General features: G+C 41.5%; 1 pseudogene; it reads right to left on the bottom strand.

Annotated features, from left to right (window-relative positions):
• Positions 1-11,096: 11,096 nt before the first annotated feature.
• LOC109070053 lies at positions 11,097-20,851 on the bottom strand (annotated as a pseudogene).
• Positions 20,852-22,467: the final 1,616 nt, after the last annotated feature.

The following is a 22,467-nucleotide window of genomic DNA, read 5'->3' as shown; positions in this document are numbered from 1 at the left end:
CCGAGCTGCCCGCTGGCCGCTTCTCAGCGGATCTCCTGCCGCCATCCGGCGATTCTAAAAGAGCAATTTCTAGCAGTTTTCACTGCTCTAAAAGAGCAATTTCTAGCAGTTTTCACTGCTCTAAAAGAGCATTTCTAACACCGTTTTCATCTGAGCAAATGCCACGCCACAGCTGTGGCACATGCAGAGCTCCTCTGCATGAAGATGACGGCCACAGTGAGTGCGACTTTTGCCTGGGAAAACCCCATGCCGAGGTGGCGTTCACTGAGACTTCATGCTGCTTTTGTGAAAGCATGAGTCTTTCCTCTCTGCGCTCGTGGATTGCTTTCTTTCACTGCAGCACAGAAGTCGTCCCAGGCCATGCGACACTTCCTGCCCAAACGCTCCAGCTCTGCCTCGAGTCGCCCCAGGACTGCGCCGACTTGGCATCAGAGCAAACCTGCCCCTTCTACCTCACAGGCGGCGCCCCCTAAGGAGCAGCATCAGCAAGCTCGCCCCGCTAAGCGCGCTAAACCGCCGAGACGTCAGGGCCCCCGGCCAAGGATTGTGCTGGACCCGACGCTCTCCAAATCTTCCTGATCATTGGGGAAGAAAGAGGAAGGGGCAAAGTCCAGCCACGACCGGACCACCCCAAAAGCTCTCTTGCCTGCCTGCTCTGTGACCTAGGCCCACTTTTGTTATGCCCACGCAAAGCACCATTATTATGGCGAACACAAATATTTCACATTTTCAAAAAGGGAGCTTTTTTCCTCTTCCACACTCGTTGGTGTTCAGGCCCCTGTTCAGCGGCCTGCTATCCAACCTCTTGTCACGCGGGCCGAGGCCTGGCAGGCCATCCCCGGAGTGTCCAAGTGGGTTTTGGGGATAATAAAACACGGCTACTCACTGCAGTTCGCCCGAAGACCCCCGCGTTTCCGTGGGGTGATTCCCACTTTGGTAGAATCGGACGACGCTCAGGTCCTCCGCACCGAGGTGATGACTCTGCTAAGGAAGGGAGCCATAGAAATAGTTCCTCCCTCAGAAAGCGGATCTGGGTTCTACAGCCGTTATTTCCTGGTCCCCAAGAAAGATGGCGGTCTCAGACCCATCTTAGACCTCAGGCTCCTGAACCTCTCCCTCATGAGACGGAAGTTCAGGATGTTGACATTGAAACAGATCCTCACGCATTTGCCACAATGACTGGTTCTTCTCACTGGACCTGAAAGATGCTTACTTTCACATCCAGATAGCCCCTCATCACAGACGATTCTTGAGATTTGCGTTCGAGGGCGTGGCTTACCAATGTACAGTCCTTCCCTTTGGGCTGTCTCTAGCACCCCGCACTTTTACAAAGTGCATGAACGAGGCGCTTTCCCCTCTGAGACAGATGGGAACCAGTGTTCTGAACTCATTCTAGCCCAGTCGCGAACCGAGCTAGACCATTACAGATCCGTGCTCCTGAGCCACTTAGAGTGCCTAGGACTTAGGGTCAATTTTGCAAAGGGCTCACTGCTCCCCAGCCAATGTATCACGTTCCTGGGTGCAGTCTTCAACTCAGTCCTAATGAGGGCTGTCATGTCACCAGAGCACGCTCTGGTAATTCAGCAGCTCGCGGCTTCCACCAGGAACAAAGCCTGTTTTCCTCTGAAGTTCTTTCAGAGGATGCTAGGGCTGATGGCTTCCGACTCCCCTGTTTTACAGCTCGGCCTCCTACGAATGTGGCCCCTGCAATACTGGCTGAAACTCTGGGTCCCATCTCATGCTTGGCGGCATGGCCGCTTTCGCATCAGGGTCAACCAGGCCTGTCTGGCAGCCCAGGAACCTTGGATGAACCCTGTTTGGTTCAGTCGTGAAGTACCCCTACAGGCGGTTTCCAGAAGGACGGTGCTCTCAACAGATGCGTCCAACCTGGGTTGGGGCGATTTGTGCGAGGGCAGACCAGCCTTCGGCTTGTGGTCACACAAGGAGAGCCATCTCCATATCAACTGCCTCAAGATGCTGGCAGTAGAGCGAGCCCTACAATCCTTTCAGACGATCCTGAAGGGGCGCCACGTCCTAGTCCAGTCGGACAGCATGACAGTGGTGTCCTAAATAAATCACCAAGGCGGCCTTTCGTCGAGCCGCCTCTGCGCACTGGCAAAGTGCCTCTTGGAATGGGCATTACCCAGGCTGCGATCGCTCAAGGCGACGCATATACCTGGCAGGACAAATCTGGGAGCAGACATGCTATCTCGGAGGAATGTCCCCTCGGACAAGTGGATGCTCCATCCCCAGACGGTTCTCAAAATCTGGGAGATTTTTGGGAAGGGAGAGGTCAACCTCTTCGCCTCATGAAGCAACTTTCATTGCCGAACCTATTTTTCGAAGGACACAGATGCGCTGGCCCACAACTGGCCCAGCCTCCTCCTTTACGCTTTTCCCCCGATCGCTCTGATCCCTCAGGTCAATAGACCAGTCAAGGAAGACAAGCACAGAGTCCTCCTGGTGGTCCCACTCTGGAGGAGCCAAGTTTGGTCCTCTGAGCTATTCAGGCTTTCCACAAAAGCCCCATGGCCGATCCCCCTGAGGCGGGACCTCCTCTCTCAGGCGAACAGGACAATCTGGCATCCACAGCCAGAACTCTGGGCTCTGCACCTATGGTCCCTCAATGGGAGCCTTTGAGCCTCCCCGGGGACGTGCTACACACCATTGCTCAGGCGAGAGCCCCGTCTACAAGAGGCCTCTACGCCCAGAAATGGTCAGTCTTCGTTGACTGGTCCTCAGCACGAAACGAAGACCCTGTTGAGTGTGACGTATCTTCGATACTGTCATTTCTTCAAGAGCGTCTAGACAAGGGTCTCACCCCTTCCACGCTCAAGGTGTACGTAGCAGCCATCGCAGCATTTCATGCTCCTATCGCTGGCCAATCAGTGTTCCTGAGCGGTTCTAGGCGGTTGAAGCCCCCACGTCCTCTCACCGTTCCCACTTGGGACCTTCACACGGTCCTTGGAGCACTCAAAGAACCTCCCTTTGAGCCGCTGCGGTCAGCTGACCTAAGGCCCCTAACGCTCAAAACCGCTCTGCTACTTGCTCTAGCATCGGTCAAGCGTATTGGCGATTTGCAGGCCCTCTCGGTGAGCCCAGTATGCCTTGAGTTTGGGCCCAATGACTCGAAGGTCATTTTAAAACCCAGGCATGGCTACGTCCCTAAAGTGCTCTCGACGCCGTTTAGAGCACAGGTAATTTTTTTCTTTGAGGATATACAGTACATTGAGCAGTCACAGCCATTCAGGCAATCTGACCAGCTTTTTGTCTGCTTTGGTGGCTGCACCAACGGGTCTTCGGTCTCAAAGCAACGCCTCTCGCGTTGGATAGTCGAAGCTATCTCTCTATGTTACTCCTCTATGGGCCTTGAGTGCCCCATAGGAGTAAGAGCCCACTCCACTAGAGGGATGGCCTCTTGTTGGGCCTGGTCTAGTGGTGTCTCTATCAAGGACATCTGTGAGGTGGCCGGCTGGTCCTCGCCGTCCAGTTTTGTCAGATTCTATAACCTGGACATCACGACCTTGCACGCTTGGGTTCTTTCGGTTTGATACGACGGCCTCTATCAGGCTCCGTCATCATACCACCTTCAGGGAGCTAGCTCCCTCTTAGCAGTGTAGCGTCAAGGGTTCGACTGCTCCGGCCCTCTCACTTACCCTCTGGACCCCAGGGTGTTCAAGATAAGTCTTGTTGTTCCCTACCGTGGCACAGCGCGGTTGAATTCGTTCCCCATATGCAGTATGAGTGAAGTATCGAAAGGGAACATACTCGGTTACGAACATAACCTCGGTTCCCTGAGATACGGAACGAGTACTGCGTTATATGCCATGCCACGAGGCTGCGGCTTCAGTGTCGTTGCTTCAGTCGTATGACCTGATTTCCTCTGGCAATTTGCCTGCTTATATAGCCATTCACCCCGCCCATTTTGGCGGGCTTTGGCGCGCTGCATCGCCACAGGCTCGTGTAGCTACGCAGCGCTGTCTTTGGTTTAAAAAAGTTTACAGATTAAACCAATGGCAGTGCAGTTGCACTGCGTTATTGAAAAAAGGCTTCAGTATCGAGGAAAAAAAGGAGCTTTTCCCCATAGGCAGTACTCGTTCCGTATCTCAGGGAACCGAGGTTACGTTCGTAACCGAGTACGTTTCTACAATATTTAGTAGTAGCTTATCAGTGATGACTGTCAGTTTATGTGCATACAGCAGAAATGTTCGGAAAAATCAATTAAAGACATAAACAAACAGACTATTAACACCATAACACCAATTATGCAATCAATCTTATAGCAAAATGTGGAAGTTCTGTATGTTGTCTCTGGGTTAGGATCATCTGAGGTCCTCTGCGGGGTTGGCATCATCTCTTCTCAGGTGTTCTGGATCCAGACTGGAGCTTGTGTAAATCCTAGTTACAAAACAGAGATACAAGAGAGACATAATTAGCGCAGCTGCTGTTCCAGCCAAGTAAAATTAATTAGTTGAACCCAAGCCTAAGAATAATAATGCGCATTTGATCAGATATAACTGCAGTCCAAAATTATGAGATGCATTATTTGAATGCTTGGCCAGAGAAAGTGTGTCTGAACCTCAAACATTATCAGGAAGGCTATTCCTTAAGTTACTTTACTTATTACTTGAAGTAATAGATTATTTTTTTTAATCTTTTTTTTTGTGAACTAAGGAATTAAGAGATTTGAATATTAGTATTTTTCTGTTTGTTATTTTGGCCTTGTTGGCTCCTGAAGCTAAAATTCCCCCTTTTGTACAGTTAAATCATCACTGTTTCATTAAAATACTGTTTATTCATTTTCCAAAACTCCTCCATGTCCTCATCATCCTTCATGTAGCACCTTCACCCTAGACGGGGCGTAAACACAATCTATCTATGAGAATATTTTTTTTTTTTATTATTGTACAGCTGTTCACATGACTTTATTCTTTTAAATGTTCAACATTTTATGGAGTAATCTGGAACCCGTTCAATTCGGAGCTGAAGCGGCAGTAACCCACCAATCGGGATCTCGGCCATTGTCCCTCTACAACACCTTCGTCTGTGCCTCTGAGCTCTGAACAGGGCGCTGAAGGTCCAGTTGAGCCAGCTAGTGAGCCATCATCTGAGGACAGCTCTGAAGAGTACTATATGAGATAGAGTTTTACGTTAGCATTCACAGAGACTATATGTAAACACTGGACATGATTTCTCTTGAACATACACAATCACTTGACCACTTGCTTTACTTGATTTCAGCACCAAGGTGGACCTCTTCAGTGAGGGTGGAGATGGTCAAAGGCCTGTATAAGAAGCACTTGACTGACCACCCCCTTCTTCTGGGATTTAATGAGTACTTGCATGCAGGCTTAGGGAACAAGAACCGCAAGCAAGAGGTAAGTGAATTAAATTAATATTATAATTAATAAATGGAAAGAAAAATGTGCTTGGTTGTTAACCCTGTTATATTTTAAACTCTTTAATTAAACTGTTATATTTTACAATCTTATATGCAGTCCTGCACATTTTAATGTGAAATGTGCAATTACAGGAGAAAGCCATGTCCAGGTTCATGTACTACATGGACCCCAACGAGCCCTACCTAAAGTTTGTTACAGACATGGAGAAAGTACGAACAAAGCTCTCAAAACAGACCGTGCTTAACTACTGGAAGAGTCTCAAGAGGTCAGTAGTGTGGAACATTACCAATATGGCCTGTAAATATTAACTAATTATTAAGTAGGCTGTGTTCTGACTGTAACAACCTTTTCGGTCTCTCTTTTCAAGGTTCATGAAATGCATCACATCCACGGTCATGCTCTTTAAATATCCTGCTCATGGATCCTCTGCATGGCATACAGACTGGTATGTCCAAAAAGGTCAGCAAGGATATCACACAAAAATTGTCTGCTTTTTTCCTCATTATATATTGTAATTGCACATTACAATTTGGAATATAGGATAGAGCTCATGACATATTGGTTACAATGTCTAATTTTTATTTTTCCCTAGGTTCCTGGTTATGGAAAAGATCACCTGCAGTTTTGGATGCTTCCTTTTGAAGATCTCCTGGCAAACATTGCAGTGTCATTGTTCTGTCTCAAGATGCACACCTGTAATGTTTTCTAAGGCATTTTTGTAAAAGGTGCTTAAATATCTTAATTTAAATTAGGCCTAGTCCTGGCTTAAGCTAAGCCCCATTTGTGAAACCGGGCCATAGTTTTTTTAACCCCATTTTATTTAAAGCGATATCACTTCATGCAGACGATAAGCAAAAGATGCGTGCACTCTGTCGTGACTCTAACTTCACTCATAGCATGCCTCCAGGAGCATGGCTGTTTTTGGGGAGAATCGTAAAGCTGTATCTTTCTTTTATAAATTTGCTAAAACTAAAGACTCTTTGGAGATATGAAGGATCCAATGCTACTTCACAGGTACTCAAGATTAACATGAGATTGGTGAAATTGTGTGTGTTATGTCCCCTTTAAAAGGCTGACTGGAGGAAGCTGTTACAGGAGGACATGAATGCAAATAATATTAATTTATTCAAAGTTATTTACAAAAACAATGTAGAAATAACAAAATGCCGTCCAAATGTTCACACAAAGAAAGGCGGTGTAACTTTTATTCTCTATGTTGCCGTTGGCGCCATGTTGTGGAGATGCTGTGTTTCTCGTTGAGAAAGCGAAGCTACTTTGTTTGGCCTTCCAAAAGAGGACACGACTAGAAATCAGTGGTTAAGTTGTATTTCATCACTGTTCCAGAACACTTCAACCCAAATATGTGTGCAAGGACAGTCTGGCGCTTCTGACTCACAACCTGTAAGTATGGTTTTTTTTTTTTTACTTTTTTTTATAATTTGCCAATGATGAATCAGACGCAAGTTTTGAGCGGTAGAGTAGGCTTGTTGTTTCTCCGATCACAAATGCAGACATAGTTTTGTTTACGTAGCGCGATACGCAACACAATTACTATTTAATAAAATAAAAAATAATTATAAAGCAGTTTCGATATCATTAGAATTACATTAGTATAAACTCATTAGTAGATGGTGAAAATGGAGAAATATAGTCAAATATAGTCAAAAAAGCATTGTAGATATCTTCAATGTATATCATGACTAGCTATTATCACATTGTAGATATCTTAATTACAAGGAGTCAAAACTGCAGAATAGAATTGGAATTGGAATTTTGGAATTCTTTACAGGATGTGTGTGAATGCACAAACAGATTCCAGAAAATCAGGTGGATTACAAGCCTTTAAAACTTTATAACAAATTAAAAAAAAAGGATTGGTTTTGTATTCCCAGAGGTTTATTTAAAAAAAATGTGTGGAATTGATTTCTTACGAAGATGTGATAATACTATTTTCAGAATACCAATCAAATTATCTTCCTTTCACCTAAAGGTTTTGCTGTATTGGAAATTATTATATAATCACAACTCCACACAGAACCCTAATATGGGACAATAGATTTATTTTATTTAGATATAAGTCTCTGTATTCTTGATTAGCTTAAAAAGGGTGTTTGGTTAGTTCTTCATTTAATGAACGAGGATGGTTGTTTGCTATCCTTCAGTACAGGGATAGGCAACGTTGGTCCTGCAGAGTTTAGCTCTAAAGCAAACACTTGAACAAGCTAATCAAGGTCTTCAGTATTACTAAGGCTACAGACAAGTGAGGGGTTTTTTCAGGGTTGGAGCTAAACTCTGCAGGACACCAGCACTCCAGGACCGACGTTGCCTTTCCCTAAAAAATTGTGAATGTATTATATTAGCTTTCCAGTGGCTCCTAAAGCAAACAAAACTCATTTGAAAATATTTAATGGTATAGCTCCTTCATCTGAGTTTTTAAAGACACCAGTTTAATTTAGAAAAAAATGTCTGTATTTTCTGTCAAGTTGACATGGACAATTGATTATCTTATATTTTTTTGTGTGTGTATTCCACAATTTTCTGGAAAAATGTCATATTGGTTGGAGACAAAAAATCCAGACACCACCCAATTTAGCTAGAAAACATATTTGAGATACCATTAGATGATAAAAAAATAATGACATTTTTTATTAACATAATGTTGATTCTGTTGTTTAATAAGATATAGTTTAATTATACTACTTTATTATGAGTAGTGAGAACTTATATTTGCATGTGCATTTTCTGTAAGTAGTCGGCTATATCATTATATAATCAGTAAACTGCACCAAATTGCACCATATTTTGCCGTTTCTATAAAGTGGGGCAGTTCCAACTTTGGAAGGACAGTTTGGCGCTTCTGACTCACAGCCTGTAAGTACGTTTTCATATTTAAAGAATTTGCCACTGATGATTCCATTGCGAGTTTTGAACAGAGTAGAGTGGTGCTTGTTGTTTGTCGTTTCTCCGATCACAAATGCAGACGTGGTTTTGTTTACGCGGTGCGATACACAACGCAACACGTAAAAACACAGTATAAGTCATAATCAGTAATTATGTCCCCACTGGATGCAACAAATGCCTCATTTGTAATGGTTTTATTGGTTTTGTCTGGTCGTGCCAGGACACAGCATCACAATATGTTAAGTGGCGTAACGTTTTCCGTCACACGCTTGAGGCATTCGGCCAATCACAACACACTGGATAGCTGGCCAATCATAGCATACCTCGCTTTTCAGAGCGATGAGCTTTGTAAAAATTTGTGCGTTTCATAAGGAAGCAACAAGAAGAGCAACAATAATGTACATTATGTGGAAAATAATGTTTTTTTAACCTTAAACCACATAAACACATTGCATTACACCAAATACATAAAATAATGTTCTTTTTAGCAACGTCATATGACCCCTTTAAAATATAACCACTCTAACACCCTCATTCATTTACTCAAGGAGATCAAGGACTGCTTCAAGTGTTCCTGCTTGCTGTCAAAGACCATATAGCAACCAGAGATGCTGTAATCCACCTGTGATGCCTGCCATCCACTCTGGACAACATGGACTATTTCCATGATGTTTTCGCTACCTTTCTGAACCTTCGAAGTGAAAGTTGCTTAGGCCGTCAATGGAAGGACAGAAAGCTCTCAGATTTCATTTAAAATATCTTCATTTGTGTTCTGAGGATGAATGAAAGTCATTGTTGATTGGTGAGAAATTAATGACAGAATTTAGATTTTTGGGTAAACCAACAACCTAGGAAATCCCTAATATGGACAAAGGCATTGCTATTGCTGTAACTGAGTAAACAGAAGATATAAACGTTTTGAATGATAAAACAAAGACAATAAACACTCGAATGCGACAATATATAGTTTATCTGTGTTATTCAAGTCATCTCTGGTATTTTCATAATTAAGTATATTTATAATCCATTGGTAATCGACATGGTTAAAGGAACATGTCGTACCATGCGTGCAGCAGGCGCAATGATATACGCAGCGCCTGAAAACAGGCTTATTGGAAGTTACCCAGCTGGGGACTATTTTCAGGCGCTGCGTATATCATTGAACTGAGCAAAGTTCATTGATTATTAGACCGGAATGAGAGTCTAGTTCCTAGCCATATCGGCCTAGAAAATCACAACTTTTAATTTTCCGTCAGTCCTAGTACATGATGTAACTACAGAAAAGTCAAGTTTTAAATAGGAAAAATATAGAAACTCATTCGTCATTTTTGAGCGAGATAGTAATGGTTTAATCAGATTCAATGATCTATGCTAAGCTAAGCTAAAAGTGCTACCGCCAGACCCAGAGATCGGCTGAATGGATTCGAAAATGGTAAAACCCAACTGTTTAACTCTAGGGGAGTTGGAGAATGAGCCTATTTTCAAAAGTAGTGGAGTGTTCTTTTAAAGTTGTGGAGTAAAAACGTTATAGTGTTCTCTTTTGTTGGACAACAGGTTTAGAAACGCTTCTCATTGCAAGTCATTACAAGGGAAGTTTAGCTTTAGGCATTTTAATTTAAGAATGTTTAGCTTAGTTAGCTAACGGTACCTACCTGCTGCCAACAGAGAAAGTGTAATTGCTGCATTCACGCGCTCCTCGGATGCATTAATTTAAAGTTGTGCTTTTAAGTCAGAATGTGAAAACAACATGATGTGTTGGATTTGTATTATTAGAGCCTTCCGACTTCTCCGACTTGAATTTTCTCAGTCAGGAAATTATTTTTCATGTGCAGTGCCTGTGATGTTGCTTTTTATGTTCGTTTCGGAGAACCGGAGGACAAATATTTCAAGTGGCACTGAAGTGAGGCACTGAAATCTGCGTTCTGATCACATCACATCTGATTAGGTACCTATTGATTTTAGAGTCCAATATAAATGGTTCTTAAAGGTTTGCATGGCCTGGCTCCGGACGTTTCAGCAGCACATTGTATCACAAATCACATTGTAGTTTTGAACAGATCATTTATAACAGTGGTATACAGTTTCCTTTTTGTTTTTCTTACTCTGAATTGTCATTTCTATTATGTGGTTTAGTGAAATATTTATAAAGACCCTCCAATAGTCTGATGTTCATTTTGTAGTATGCATGGCTAGATATTGCTTTATTGTGTGAATTTGAGCTTTACTGATATTTATGTTTAGTTTTGCAGACTTTTGTGGCTCGTTTGGCAGCCAACTGTAAGTCGTGCTGCTGTTTTTCTTGAGTTTAATTTTCTTTCTTGCTATATTATGATTGTGGTTTCATTTGTTGACTTTCTATTGTGAGGTTTGTGATTTAATTGAGTAGTTGTATTGCATCCTCCATTTAATAGCTATTTATGCTTTTGTGTGACTTGGTGTATTTTCAGTGAGGTAGGACACTGTTTATTTATGTCCAGTTATTATTATTATTTTTTTAATCGATTCACTGTTTATCATTTGTATAACACCCAGACTCACTAACATGTTTTCATTAATTTTTCTTTCTTTAGTTCGTGCCAAGGCTGAGTGCGGATAGTCACATGGGTGGAGCACATGGTTGTGGGTTTCAAGCCACTAACAATATGCGGAAGTATCCCAAACCTTCTGGGAGAGGTGGGATGTCTTTCATTGTCACATTTAAAATACAAAAATCTGAGATGCACATAGTCACTCAGCATGACTTATACACACACACACTGGCCTTTCTGTCTATATGAAGAGTTATTACATGCATTCTTTCTGAGATTTTATTTCACTGACAGAAGTTCAGCTGTAATATTAATGTAATAAGGAGAAAATAAGATACTCTATATAATCTTACTGTTACTGATCATGCAGCTCAAAGCATTATGGGTTTAATCTCTCATCAGTCTGTTCTGATTCATCAACACAGTTTCACTGATGATCCATAATCAACAAGAAACCCAGGATAGAGCGTCTGAGTGAATGTGGTCTGAACTGTGTGGATGAGGCTCATTGTGTCAGAGACGCTGCAGAAGGACAGAGTTCCTGCACTGTGATCCACAAACACTCCTATTCTACTGCTGATGGATTCTACAGGGAGTTTAGTCACTATGTTATTGTGAATGAATGAGCATCTGGAAGGAGAGCAGGACAAACTCCAGGACTGATCATTATATCCAAACACACTCTCATTACCCCATCCCTTTGTGCTGAGGCTCTTGTATGACACTGATATTAACACACTGCCACTCCACTCAATCTCCCAGTAACAGCGTCCACACACACTCTCTCTACACAACACCTGAAACACATCAAATCTGTCTGGATGATCAGGATACGGCTGCTCCGTGTAAGTGTAAGTAATCACTCTGTTCCTCTCAGACAGACAGAGGTATTCATTCACTGTGTTCAGATCCAGAGTGAGCTGATGGGAATCTGATGGAGATAAAACACATCAGAATCAGGAATTATGAATCTGTTTGATCTTTTCATGTAGTCTTCATGTAAAATATGTTGTTCGTGTCTCAGTGCAGCTGACCAGATATCCTGTGCAAATCATCATTTACATGAACAATGATAATGTCACACCCAGGGGCTGGCTATGCTTTAACTAAGCCACACCCCTTCTCAACTTCCACCTCGAGGAGGTCCCCAAAGCCAACCCAATGGCCAAACAACACGAGAACAAGTAAGTGATAAAACAATCTTTATTTAAATATTTAAAAATAGCTTGGGGGAATAGGGAAAGGGCAATTAAAACTAAACTCTGACTCGGCTCTCCAGATGGGCTATGGCCGGGAAGAGGTCAGGGAGCAAGGGGGCCACGGGGATCCGGGGCGTGGGACTCGGGCCCCGGCCTGAGTCTTAGGTATCCGTAGCGCCCTCCTTCTTCCTCCTCTTCGCTGAATACAGCTCACGGTAAGTACTGGTTCACACAGTTCGTTCTCGGGGTGCTCACTCTCTTTCTCTTCCTCCACAGGCAACGGCTGGGACACAAAGGCACAGTTAGTTCAGCTTGGTTTTGCTCTCACCTCTTCGCTGATTACAGCTCACAGTAAGTACTGGTTCACACAGTTCGTTCCTTGGGTGCTCACTCGCTTTCTCTTTCTCCACAGGTAGCGGCGTAAGTACAGTTTTCCTCGGTCTCTCCTCGTGTTACCCACTCTCTCTCCTTTCCTCTCCACAGGTATCAACTTGGGCACAATAGCACAGTTAGTTTGCTTTGGATGGCTCTCACCTCTGGGCTGGACACAGCGTACTGTAAGTACAGGGTTCGCTCTATTCCTCCTCGTGTTATTCACTCTCTCTCCTTTTCTCTCCACAGGCATCAACTTGGGCACACTAGCACAGTTAGTTTGCTTTGAATGGCTCTCACCTCTGGGCTGAACACAGCGTACTGTAAGTACAGGTTTCCTCTGTTTCTCCTTGTGTTACTCTCACTCTCTCTTTCCTTTTCTCTCCACAGGTATCAACTTGGGCACAATAGCACAGTTAGTTTGCTTTGAATGGCTCTCACCTCTGGGCTGGACACAGCGTACTGTAAGTACAGGGTTCGCTCTATTCCTCCTCGTGTTATTCACTCTCTCTCCTTTTCTCTCCACAGGTATCAACTTGGGCACAATAGCACAGTTAGTTTGCTTTGAATGGCTCTCACCTCTGGGCTGAACACAGCGTACTGTAAGTAAAGGTTTCCTCTGTTTCTCCTTGTGTTACTCACTCTCTCTTTCCTTTCCTCTCCACAGGTATCGACTTGGACGCAAAGCACAGTTACTCTGCTTTGGATGGCTTTCACCTCTGGGCTGGACACAGCGTACTGTGCTATCTCCGGAGATCTGAAGCACGCTCACAACATATACTGTACTGAACTAGGCTAGGACCAGCAGTCTCCTTGTCCTCCCGCGCCGAAGTGCGTGAAGGCGGGGGTTTATCTGACAGGACACACGGCAATACACAGCAGCCCACAGCAATATACAACACCACGTCAAAAATTATAGGTTTTCACAGCACGAAGACTCACCCACCACACTCAGTGTACGAAAAGGACACCCGTCTTCCTTCACTTCGCTTGGTTCGGATCTGGCGATGGAATATGCGGCCTAGCTAGTGATGTCGTCGTTGTGACTACTTCAATAAGTATTCCTTCGGCTCTCCCACCACGCTATATTAGGGGTAGGGCCGCCCCTCCTCCTCCTGGAGAGATCTACACAACGCCAGGTCAATATACAGGGCACTTTCGACTGGCTCTTAGTACTCACATCAATGCCGCTTCCAATCCCCTTTTTCACGTCGTCTCAGTTCGCCGTATAATCTGTTCACTTCTCAACCTTTAAGGTTCGCGATGTCTTCACAATCATACAATTCCAGCCTGAGGGAGAGAGAGTTAGACAGCCACCAGCAGCGCACCAAGACGGGCACAACACAGTGCTTCACACACACCAGAAAGAGCTCCGCAGACTGTGAAATAACTTGGCCTTAAGTACTGCCTTGTCCAGCGTATCCTCCAATCACCAACCGCTGTCCCTAACTAGGCACAGGTGCGATCGAATTCCCTGATTTTCCTTCTTACGGCGCTACTGGAAGTTCCGGTGTTCTGTTTTTCCGGTCCGGGCGGAAACACTTCCGGGCGGAACCAAACTTCCCGAATTTTGGTTCCGCCCCTAAAGATCGTCACCTTGTGACAATAAAACTCTTCTATCATGTTTTCTTTAACTTCTACAGGAAGAACACGAACACACTCAGAGAGTTTTTCTGCTTGTTTTGTTGGTGACTTACATCGTAGGAAGTCGTTTCTGGTTCTGGGAACAATGTCAGTGAATGTGACTGTGGAAATCAACAGACATGAACAGTGTGATTCTCATGATCCTGTATCTATTCCTAACACATTTCTAATATGAATTTTTCTGCATGATATGAGATGATGATGGACTGGTTTCTGAGAGCAGATGAATCTCCAGGACTTTACCTCTGTCTGAGATTTTCTCGAGCTCCTCTTTGCAGAAATCCTCCAGTTTGTGTCTCAGCTGATGGACAGATTCTCTCAGAGCATCAAAAGAGACGAGAGAACTGAAGGGATAGTCATTTATGTCTGTAGATTCAGGAGGTGCTGAGAGAGACTGGAAACTCTACAGAAAACAGAAAACAGTAGGCTAACAAAAACAGACAAGTAGACAGAACATTTATAAATTTTGACTTCTGTCCACTGTCCTGAAACTTCAAAAGGACCCTTAGGACATAGTGGCCAGGTCAGATTTTATTTGTTTTCAATGTGCTCAAGTACTGCTAATATGCAGCCTCACTTCCTGTTTGGGGTTATTATTTCATTAAAAAAAGATAATGAAATTTCTATTTAGGTGGAAACAGATAACATCAATTTAATCTATTTTTTGGGGGTGCTATGGAGCAGAAAAGAGAGTAGGCGTGTTTAAGAGAGGCTTCTGGAAATAATCCAATTTTTTCATAATTACTAGCCATTATTTGACACAGATCTTTAATGTTCAAAAGAATGACGAAGCCTAAACCCACAAATAGAGTTGATAAGATGGGTAAACCTGCAGAGAAACAGTGCTTGCATCCAGTGGATATTCTCCAAAATGGCACTACGGTGATGCGGAGACATAGAGGAGAGGAAATGTTGAATAAAGTTGTTATTTTTGTTTTCTTCGTGTACAAAAAGTATTCTCGTCGCTTCATAATGTTACAGTTGAATCACTGATGGCAGATGGAGTATTCTGATGATGCTTTTCATACTTTTCTGGACCTTGACAGTGTTATTTATTTGGCAGTCTATGGGACAGTCACAAGCCTCCCTGTTTTGATATATATATATTTTTTTTTTTTTATTTTTTTGGAGGTCAATAGATGAACTCTTTGCTCACAGCATCGGAGGGAGTGCTGTTTGGCTTGAATGTGGATGTATCTTCTGAGGCTACGGCAGGAGGGGGTCAGGATGAGACAAACACTGGGCTGCAGCAGTGCTTTCCCATGCAGCCAAGAGCATCTGGTTTATGTGGATCCCTCCACTGTCCACTGAGCTCTCAAAGCTGGATGATTGGCCTCTGGGTTTAGGGCGTGACTCTAAGCAGTGTCCCGTCCCAGTGCCTTTCTTGCCGGAGGTGCATGACACACTCACAAAATTGTGGCCAACACTTTTTATTGCTCATACCCGCTTTGCTGGGTCATCATCTTTTGCTACACATGGGGTAGTTCTGATCCAGAGCTAATGCAGGAACTTTGTATGGCAACTGACCTCGCCCCCCATATGCCATAGATGTTATGGCATGGGCTCTGCTGAGGACGGTGTCCACCCTTGTGGTCCAGAAGAAGCACTTATGTCTAAACCTTGCGGAGATGGAAGCAGAGAAGGTTTGCTTTCCAAAGTGATCTCTAAAGCGGGTCTGTTTGGTGACACTGGGGAGGATTTTGCACAACAGTCCACTACATTGAAGCAGACTGAGGCAATTAAACACATCTTGCCTTGCTATGACTTCAGCGCCCCCCAGGCTGCCAAAGTCCCAAGTGCTGGCTGTCACTCCAGTACCATCGGTGCCTCCCACCCAGCTTCACCAGGATGTTTTAAGCAAGGGTCCCCAGGAAGAAAAACAATCAGTGAAGGACATGCAGAAGTCTGGACTGATACAACCATATATTTTTGATAAATGATGATTTTAAACATGCCCACCAGAAATCTCCTGGTAGTCATGATGATCTGCCTGTACACATTCAAATGTTTACATTCACTTAACCAAATGTGTTTGTGTGAACTTTGAATTAAGGTATAGTTCACCCAAAACTGATAATTTTGTCATTATTTACTCACCCTCATGTTGTTCAAAGCCCCCAATGGCTATCTATTATCTGCAGGACCGAAAAGTGGTGTTTGGGGTTTTCTGGTTACAATGAATTGTGAATTGTGACCCCCTTCTCAAGTTTTAAAAGGATGCAAAAGCATTCTGAAGAAACCCCACACAACTCAAGCCATATATTTCAAGTGTCCCGAAGGCATACAAATGGGACTGAAGGAAAATAAAAAATATCTATTATTTAATGAGAATTTTGACCTTTCGTAAACCTCATACTTCATTATAAGGGTACATGTAAATCGATGTAAGTCAATCTTGAAAAGTTCATCACAATAATTGGCTATTAATTTTATTAATAGTTGTCAATTGCAAGTTTAATGGAACTCTTACTCCATTATGGTGTCTTGAAGCTCTGCACCAAAAAGAAAATTCTGGCCTGAAATTTAAAATTCAGGATGCACCTGTCCGAAAACCTAATATTTTAAAACAATGCTAAACATATTGTTCTTCGTTCAGTTTTGTGCAACAGATTAAAATGTAAAAGATTTGTTTTGTTTTTTTACTAATTATCCAAATAATGTGAAGCTCTAGAAAACTATTATTATATTGCATTTAGATCTAATGTACGTCTGAGATTCCTAAAGGATGTAATTTTCACCTCATACTTGTTTTTTTTAGGAAGTTGATCGAAACACTGAATTAAAACTACTCAAGCGTATGAAGTTATTGAAGCGGCTTAAAAAGCTACACGCTGCGAACCCCAAACCACAGCTTGTGTCAAGATTTGACATTGAGCAGAGTCTACAATATTTTCATGATGAGGAGGAGGAGGAGGAGCAATTTTTTGTCATCTACAAATAAGGATGGCAGATATTAAGCCTTTTGAGAAGGGATCTGTATTTAGAGCATATAATGTATTTCTGGAGCAGTGAAAGGATTTGTTTTATTAAGGAAAGTAAAGTTTTTTTTTTCAGCATGTGGGAGTCATTTATTAATTTGATGGGCAAATCTGCATATTGTATGTAATATTTGTACTCAGATCTCTTCTTTTGTCATCATTGCTTGCTTTTTTTTTGTTTTATTTTGTTTGTTTATCATCCCTGTTATGTTAGCATGTAACCACCTGATGTAAGAAATGTATTAAGGTTGTATTGTAAAAACATGAAGTTATTTGATTTTGCCTTTACTGTTGGTTGATGTAGAAGACGAAGGTCAGCTGTGCCCTCTTCTAGACACACTTAATATGCATTTTGCAATAACACAAAGAGCTTACACAGTGCTCATGCACTGATCACGCAGACAGACTGCCAATCCAAACACAGCATTGGTCTGGTGACTGTGCTAAAGGACTTTCTAATCTGTCACAGCAGGATCTCGCTCGAGTCCACTATGATGATCGTGTTCTTCTAGATCTGTGTTACCTGCAGGAACTGGATGTGATGCTGTGTGTGTGAAAGCTGCTCCAGCTCAGCGTCTCTCCTCCTCAGATCATTGATCTCCTGCTCCAGTCGCTCCAGTCGTTCTTCAGCTCGACTCACTGCAGTCTTTTCCTGATCTCTGATCAGTCGTATCAGCTCAGAGCGGCTTCTCTCAATGGAGTGGATGAGCTCAGTAAAGATCCTCTCACTGTCCTCCACTGCTGTCTGTGCAGAGCGCTGTTAGGACACACAGTGATTCAGCTTCAGTGAGTCTGAACTGAGACTGAGAAAAACTTCTCTTCTTCTCCAGACTCACCTTATGAGACTCCACAGTCTCTCTCAGCTGCTGAAGATCTTTCTCTCTCTGCTGGATTCTCTGCTGGAATGACCACCGTGTCTCATTCAACTGGTGCTGGGGGACACAAAACTATTAATGTACTCTCATTCATGTCATGTCAGTTGTATATGGAAGCCCGTTTCCGCCACTGAATAAAAAATAAAACAAGGTAATTGCGACTTATCTCAGAATTCTGACTTTATAACTCACAATTCTGACTTAATAACTTGCAAATCTGACTTTATAACTTGCAAATCTGACTTTATAACTTGCAAATCTGACATATCTCACAATTCTGACTTTATAACTCACAATTCTGACTTTATAACTCACAATTCTGACTTTATAACTCGCAATTCTGACTTTATAACTCGCAATTCTGACTTTATAACTCACAATTCTGACTTTATAACTCACAATTCTGACATATCTCGCAATTCTGACATTGTAACTCGCAATTCTGACATTGTAACTCGCAATTATGACTTTATATCTCGCAATTCTAACTTTATATCTCACAATTCTTACTTTATATCTCACAATTCTGACATTATAACTCGCAATTATGACTTTATATCTCGCAATTCTAACTTTATAATTTGCAATTCTGACTTTATATCTCACAGTTCTGACTTTGTATCTCACAATTCTGACATAACTCGCAATTCTGACATTATATCTCGCAATTCTGACATAACTCGCAATTCTGATTTTATAACTCGCAATTCTGATTTTATATCTCGCAATTCTGACATAACTCGAAATTCTGATTTTATAACTCGCAATTATGACTTCATATCTCGCAATTATGACTTTATATCTCGCAGTTCTGACTTTATATCTCGCAATTCTGACATTATAATTCGCAATTATGACTATATCTCACAATTCTGACATATCTCAATTCTAACTTTATATCTTGCAATTCTTACTTTATATCTCACAATTATGACATAACTTGCAATTCTGACATTATAATTCACAATTATGACTTTATATCTCGCAATTCTGACTATATCTCACAATTATGATTTTATATCTCACAATTCTGACATAACTCTCATTCTGACATTATAATTCGCAAATCTGACTTTATAACTCGCAATTATGACTTTATAGCTCGCAATTCTGACTTTATATCTCGCAATTATTACTTTATATCTCGCAATTCTGACTATATCTCGCAATTATGATTTTATATCTCACAATTCTGACTTTATATCTCGCAATTATGATTTTATATCTCGCAATTCTGACTATATCTCGCAATTATGATTTTATACCTCGCAATTCTGACTTTATAACTCACAATTCTGAAATAACTTGCAATTCTGACATTATAACTCGCAATTCTGACTTTATATCTCGCAATTCTGACATAACTCACAATTCTGACAACTCGCAATTCTGACTTTATATCTCAACATTCTAACTTTATATCTCAAAATTCTAACTTTATATCTCACAATTCTGACTTTATATCTCGCAATTCTGAATTTATATTTCGCAATTCTGAATTTATATCTCGCAATTCTGAATTTATATTTCGCAATTCTGAATTTATATCTCGCAATTCTGAGTTTATAACTCGCAAATCTGACTTTATAACTTGCAATTCTGACATAACTCGCAATTCTGACATTATATCTCGCAATTATGACTTTATATCTCGCAATTCTGACATGACTCGCAATTCTGACATTATAACTGCAATTATGACTTTACATCTCGCAATTCTGACTTTATAAATTATATAAAGACTTCATAATTTTTTCTCAGAATTGATTGTTATAAAGTCAGAATTGCGAGATAAAAAGTTACAATTACCTTGTTTTATTTTTTTATTTAGTGGCAGAAATGGGCTTCCATTATTGTATGATTTTCTCTTGCAGATCACAAAAGAAGATATTCTGAATAATATCTCTGGGTCTGTCCCAATACAAACACTTGGACACCTGAGAGCATGAGACAAAATACAATTAAATCGTATCATTCATAGGGACTACTGAACAGAAATGTAGAAGTTTATTTTAAAGTATGAAGTAATACACAGTATGTAAATGTTTTTACAACACCATGTTGTAAGTGTGTCCAATGGATAATCAAAAGTTCTACACACACTTGAACACTTATACAGGAAATATGTCATGTAAGTAGACAAGTGGTCAAGTGCAAAGACCACAAGTATTGGGACAGACCCTCAGTTTCCAAAGCCCAAATTAAATATTGTGACATGTCAATAACATTTCGCTGTTTATTAAAACACACTGAGGTTATATGGATGTCCTTTTTAAAGTTTGAAACTTTTATAGCCTTTTGAAGTCCTAGGAGTCTGGGATAAGTAAATCGTGACAATGTTTATTTTTGGGTTAACAGTTCCTTTAAGTTCATACCTGTTTTTCCGTCCTCTGTGCTGCAGCTGATACAGTGTTGTGGTTTTTATGCTCATATTTTGCACACAGCACACAAATGCATCGTTGGTCCGTGATACAGTACATTTCCAGATGTTTATCGTGTTCATGGCAGATCATCTCCTGCAGTCGTTCAGTGGCTTCAGTCAAATTGTGTCTCTTTCCTTTGAATAAACTCTCATGTTGTTCAAGGTGCGTTTGACAGTAAGAGTTCAGACACACCAGACAGGACTTGACGGCTCTGTATTTTCTTCCAGTACAGACATCACACTGCACATCTCCAGCTCCAGCGTCACAGTCAGCAGAGAGTCTGGTCTTCTTCAGTTTCTCCACCACTTCAGCCAGCATGGTGTTTCTAGCTAAAGCAGGTCTTGGACTGAAGGTCTGTCTGCACTGAGGGCAGCTGTAGACTCTCTTCTGATCCTCATGATCCCAGTGACCTGTAATACAGCTCTTACAGTAACTGTGTCCACAGGAAGTGGTCACTGGATTCTTCGGGAGATCCAGACACACTGGACAGATGAATTCATCCTGAGAAAATCTGGCTTCTGCCATTTTACTTCAGAAATACAGAGACACAAACACACAACAGCTCAGCTGCACTTCAGTTTCTCTTTCCCTGAACACTGTACAGTTTCCTTGTTTCCTGGTTCTGTGTTTGAGTGAGGTGTGTAAAACAGGTTTGTCTGCAAGTCTAAAGGTTCCACTTAATAAAATGTAGACTATATGTCAGTATCGCACGAACACACCCAAAATACAAATTACAGAGAAGCAAGACGACACCCTTAAAATCTTTAGTAATAACACTTGTACTGCAGGACTGGAAACTGTACGTTTTCACTTTGTGTATCATTAAATATTATATATTGTGTTGTGTTACATCTTGTTTACTTTGTGTGCTTCACCAGAGGTAAGTGAGGGAGGGAGGGTGTGTTTTATTCTAATCTGTGAAATATGATATATTGAGATTGTGTTAGCTTCTTTATGTGCATAGAAGTATGCAGTATCATAATTAGTGTTTTAACAACGTGCAAGCTGACATTATCCAGTATGTCACTCACTTTGCAAAAAAAAAAACCCCATGGCTTGAGAGTTCTCACTTTCACAGTGTTATGTATGATGGTTATTACATGCCACCAAAATTCATATGCATGGGCACTTTATCCCCAGAAATGTTGTCCAAACACTAACCTTGTTCTTTTACATCATCACTGAGATGTATAAAGCCATGCACATTGCATATAAAGCTGTCCAAAGGGTGATATTTGAAAGACAAATGTTTCTGACACTTTTTGTCAGTTGCTGGCTGCCCACATTTCTAGGAGCTTCCTTGTGACTCCAAGGAAAACGAGATGCATATAATCATGGAGAAACATGGAAACCATTCCAGTATCTGTCTCAGTAAGTGGGGGATGTCTCCGTGATGTTCCTCATCTATCTGAAGTCCGAAACTCTCATTTGTGTGTTGTCTGGAAAAGTCATTTGACCGTTTAAATGAACCCCATTCGATGTGCACTTGTCCCAGTCTGCATATTCTGTGTGAGATTTAATGGCTTTTATGTATGTTCGTGCAGGAGTATCACTTTAAATGAACAATGTTTCACCTTACAGTCAGCAACTTGATCACCACAAAACTTGTCATACTCTATCAAAACATTAAATATATTAAATATCAATTTAAGTTAGTGATACTTTAGTAACAAGTGAAAAAAAGTCTGTGTGTGTATGTGTGTGTGTGTGTGTATGTGTGTATATATATATATATATATATATATATATATATATATATATATATATATATATATATATACACATACATACATACACACATACATACATACTTGTGTAATGCATACACGTTTAAAAATATGTGTTGACAAATGATGTTTAATTAAAGTTCAGGAGGAGCACATTCACATAATCAACCAGTTTAGCACAGGTAGAGCACGTTCAAATATTCAACTAAGTTAGCACAATAATATACAGCCAACTTATTTCTGTCCCACAATATTTTCAAAGCATCCCTCCTCCACCCCAATTCATCACTTCTAGCTACTCCTATCCCACTTTGGGATATGCAGGGATTTCTCTGGGTTCCGGCTAAATTTTGAGCTTGGACCACTCCTCTTGGAGAGCATGCCAACCCTGAAAATTAACCATGGCTTTACTACAAAT

This window comes from Cyprinus carpio, chromosome A3 (assembly GCF_018340385.1).
Source record: "Cyprinus carpio isolate SPL01 chromosome A3, ASM1834038v1, whole genome shotgun sequence".
NCBI lineage: Eukaryota > Metazoa > Chordata > Actinopteri > Cypriniformes > Cyprinidae > Cyprinus > Cyprinus carpio.
Note: the sequence above shows the minus strand (reverse complement) of the source record. Positions and strands in the feature narration are given on the sequence as shown.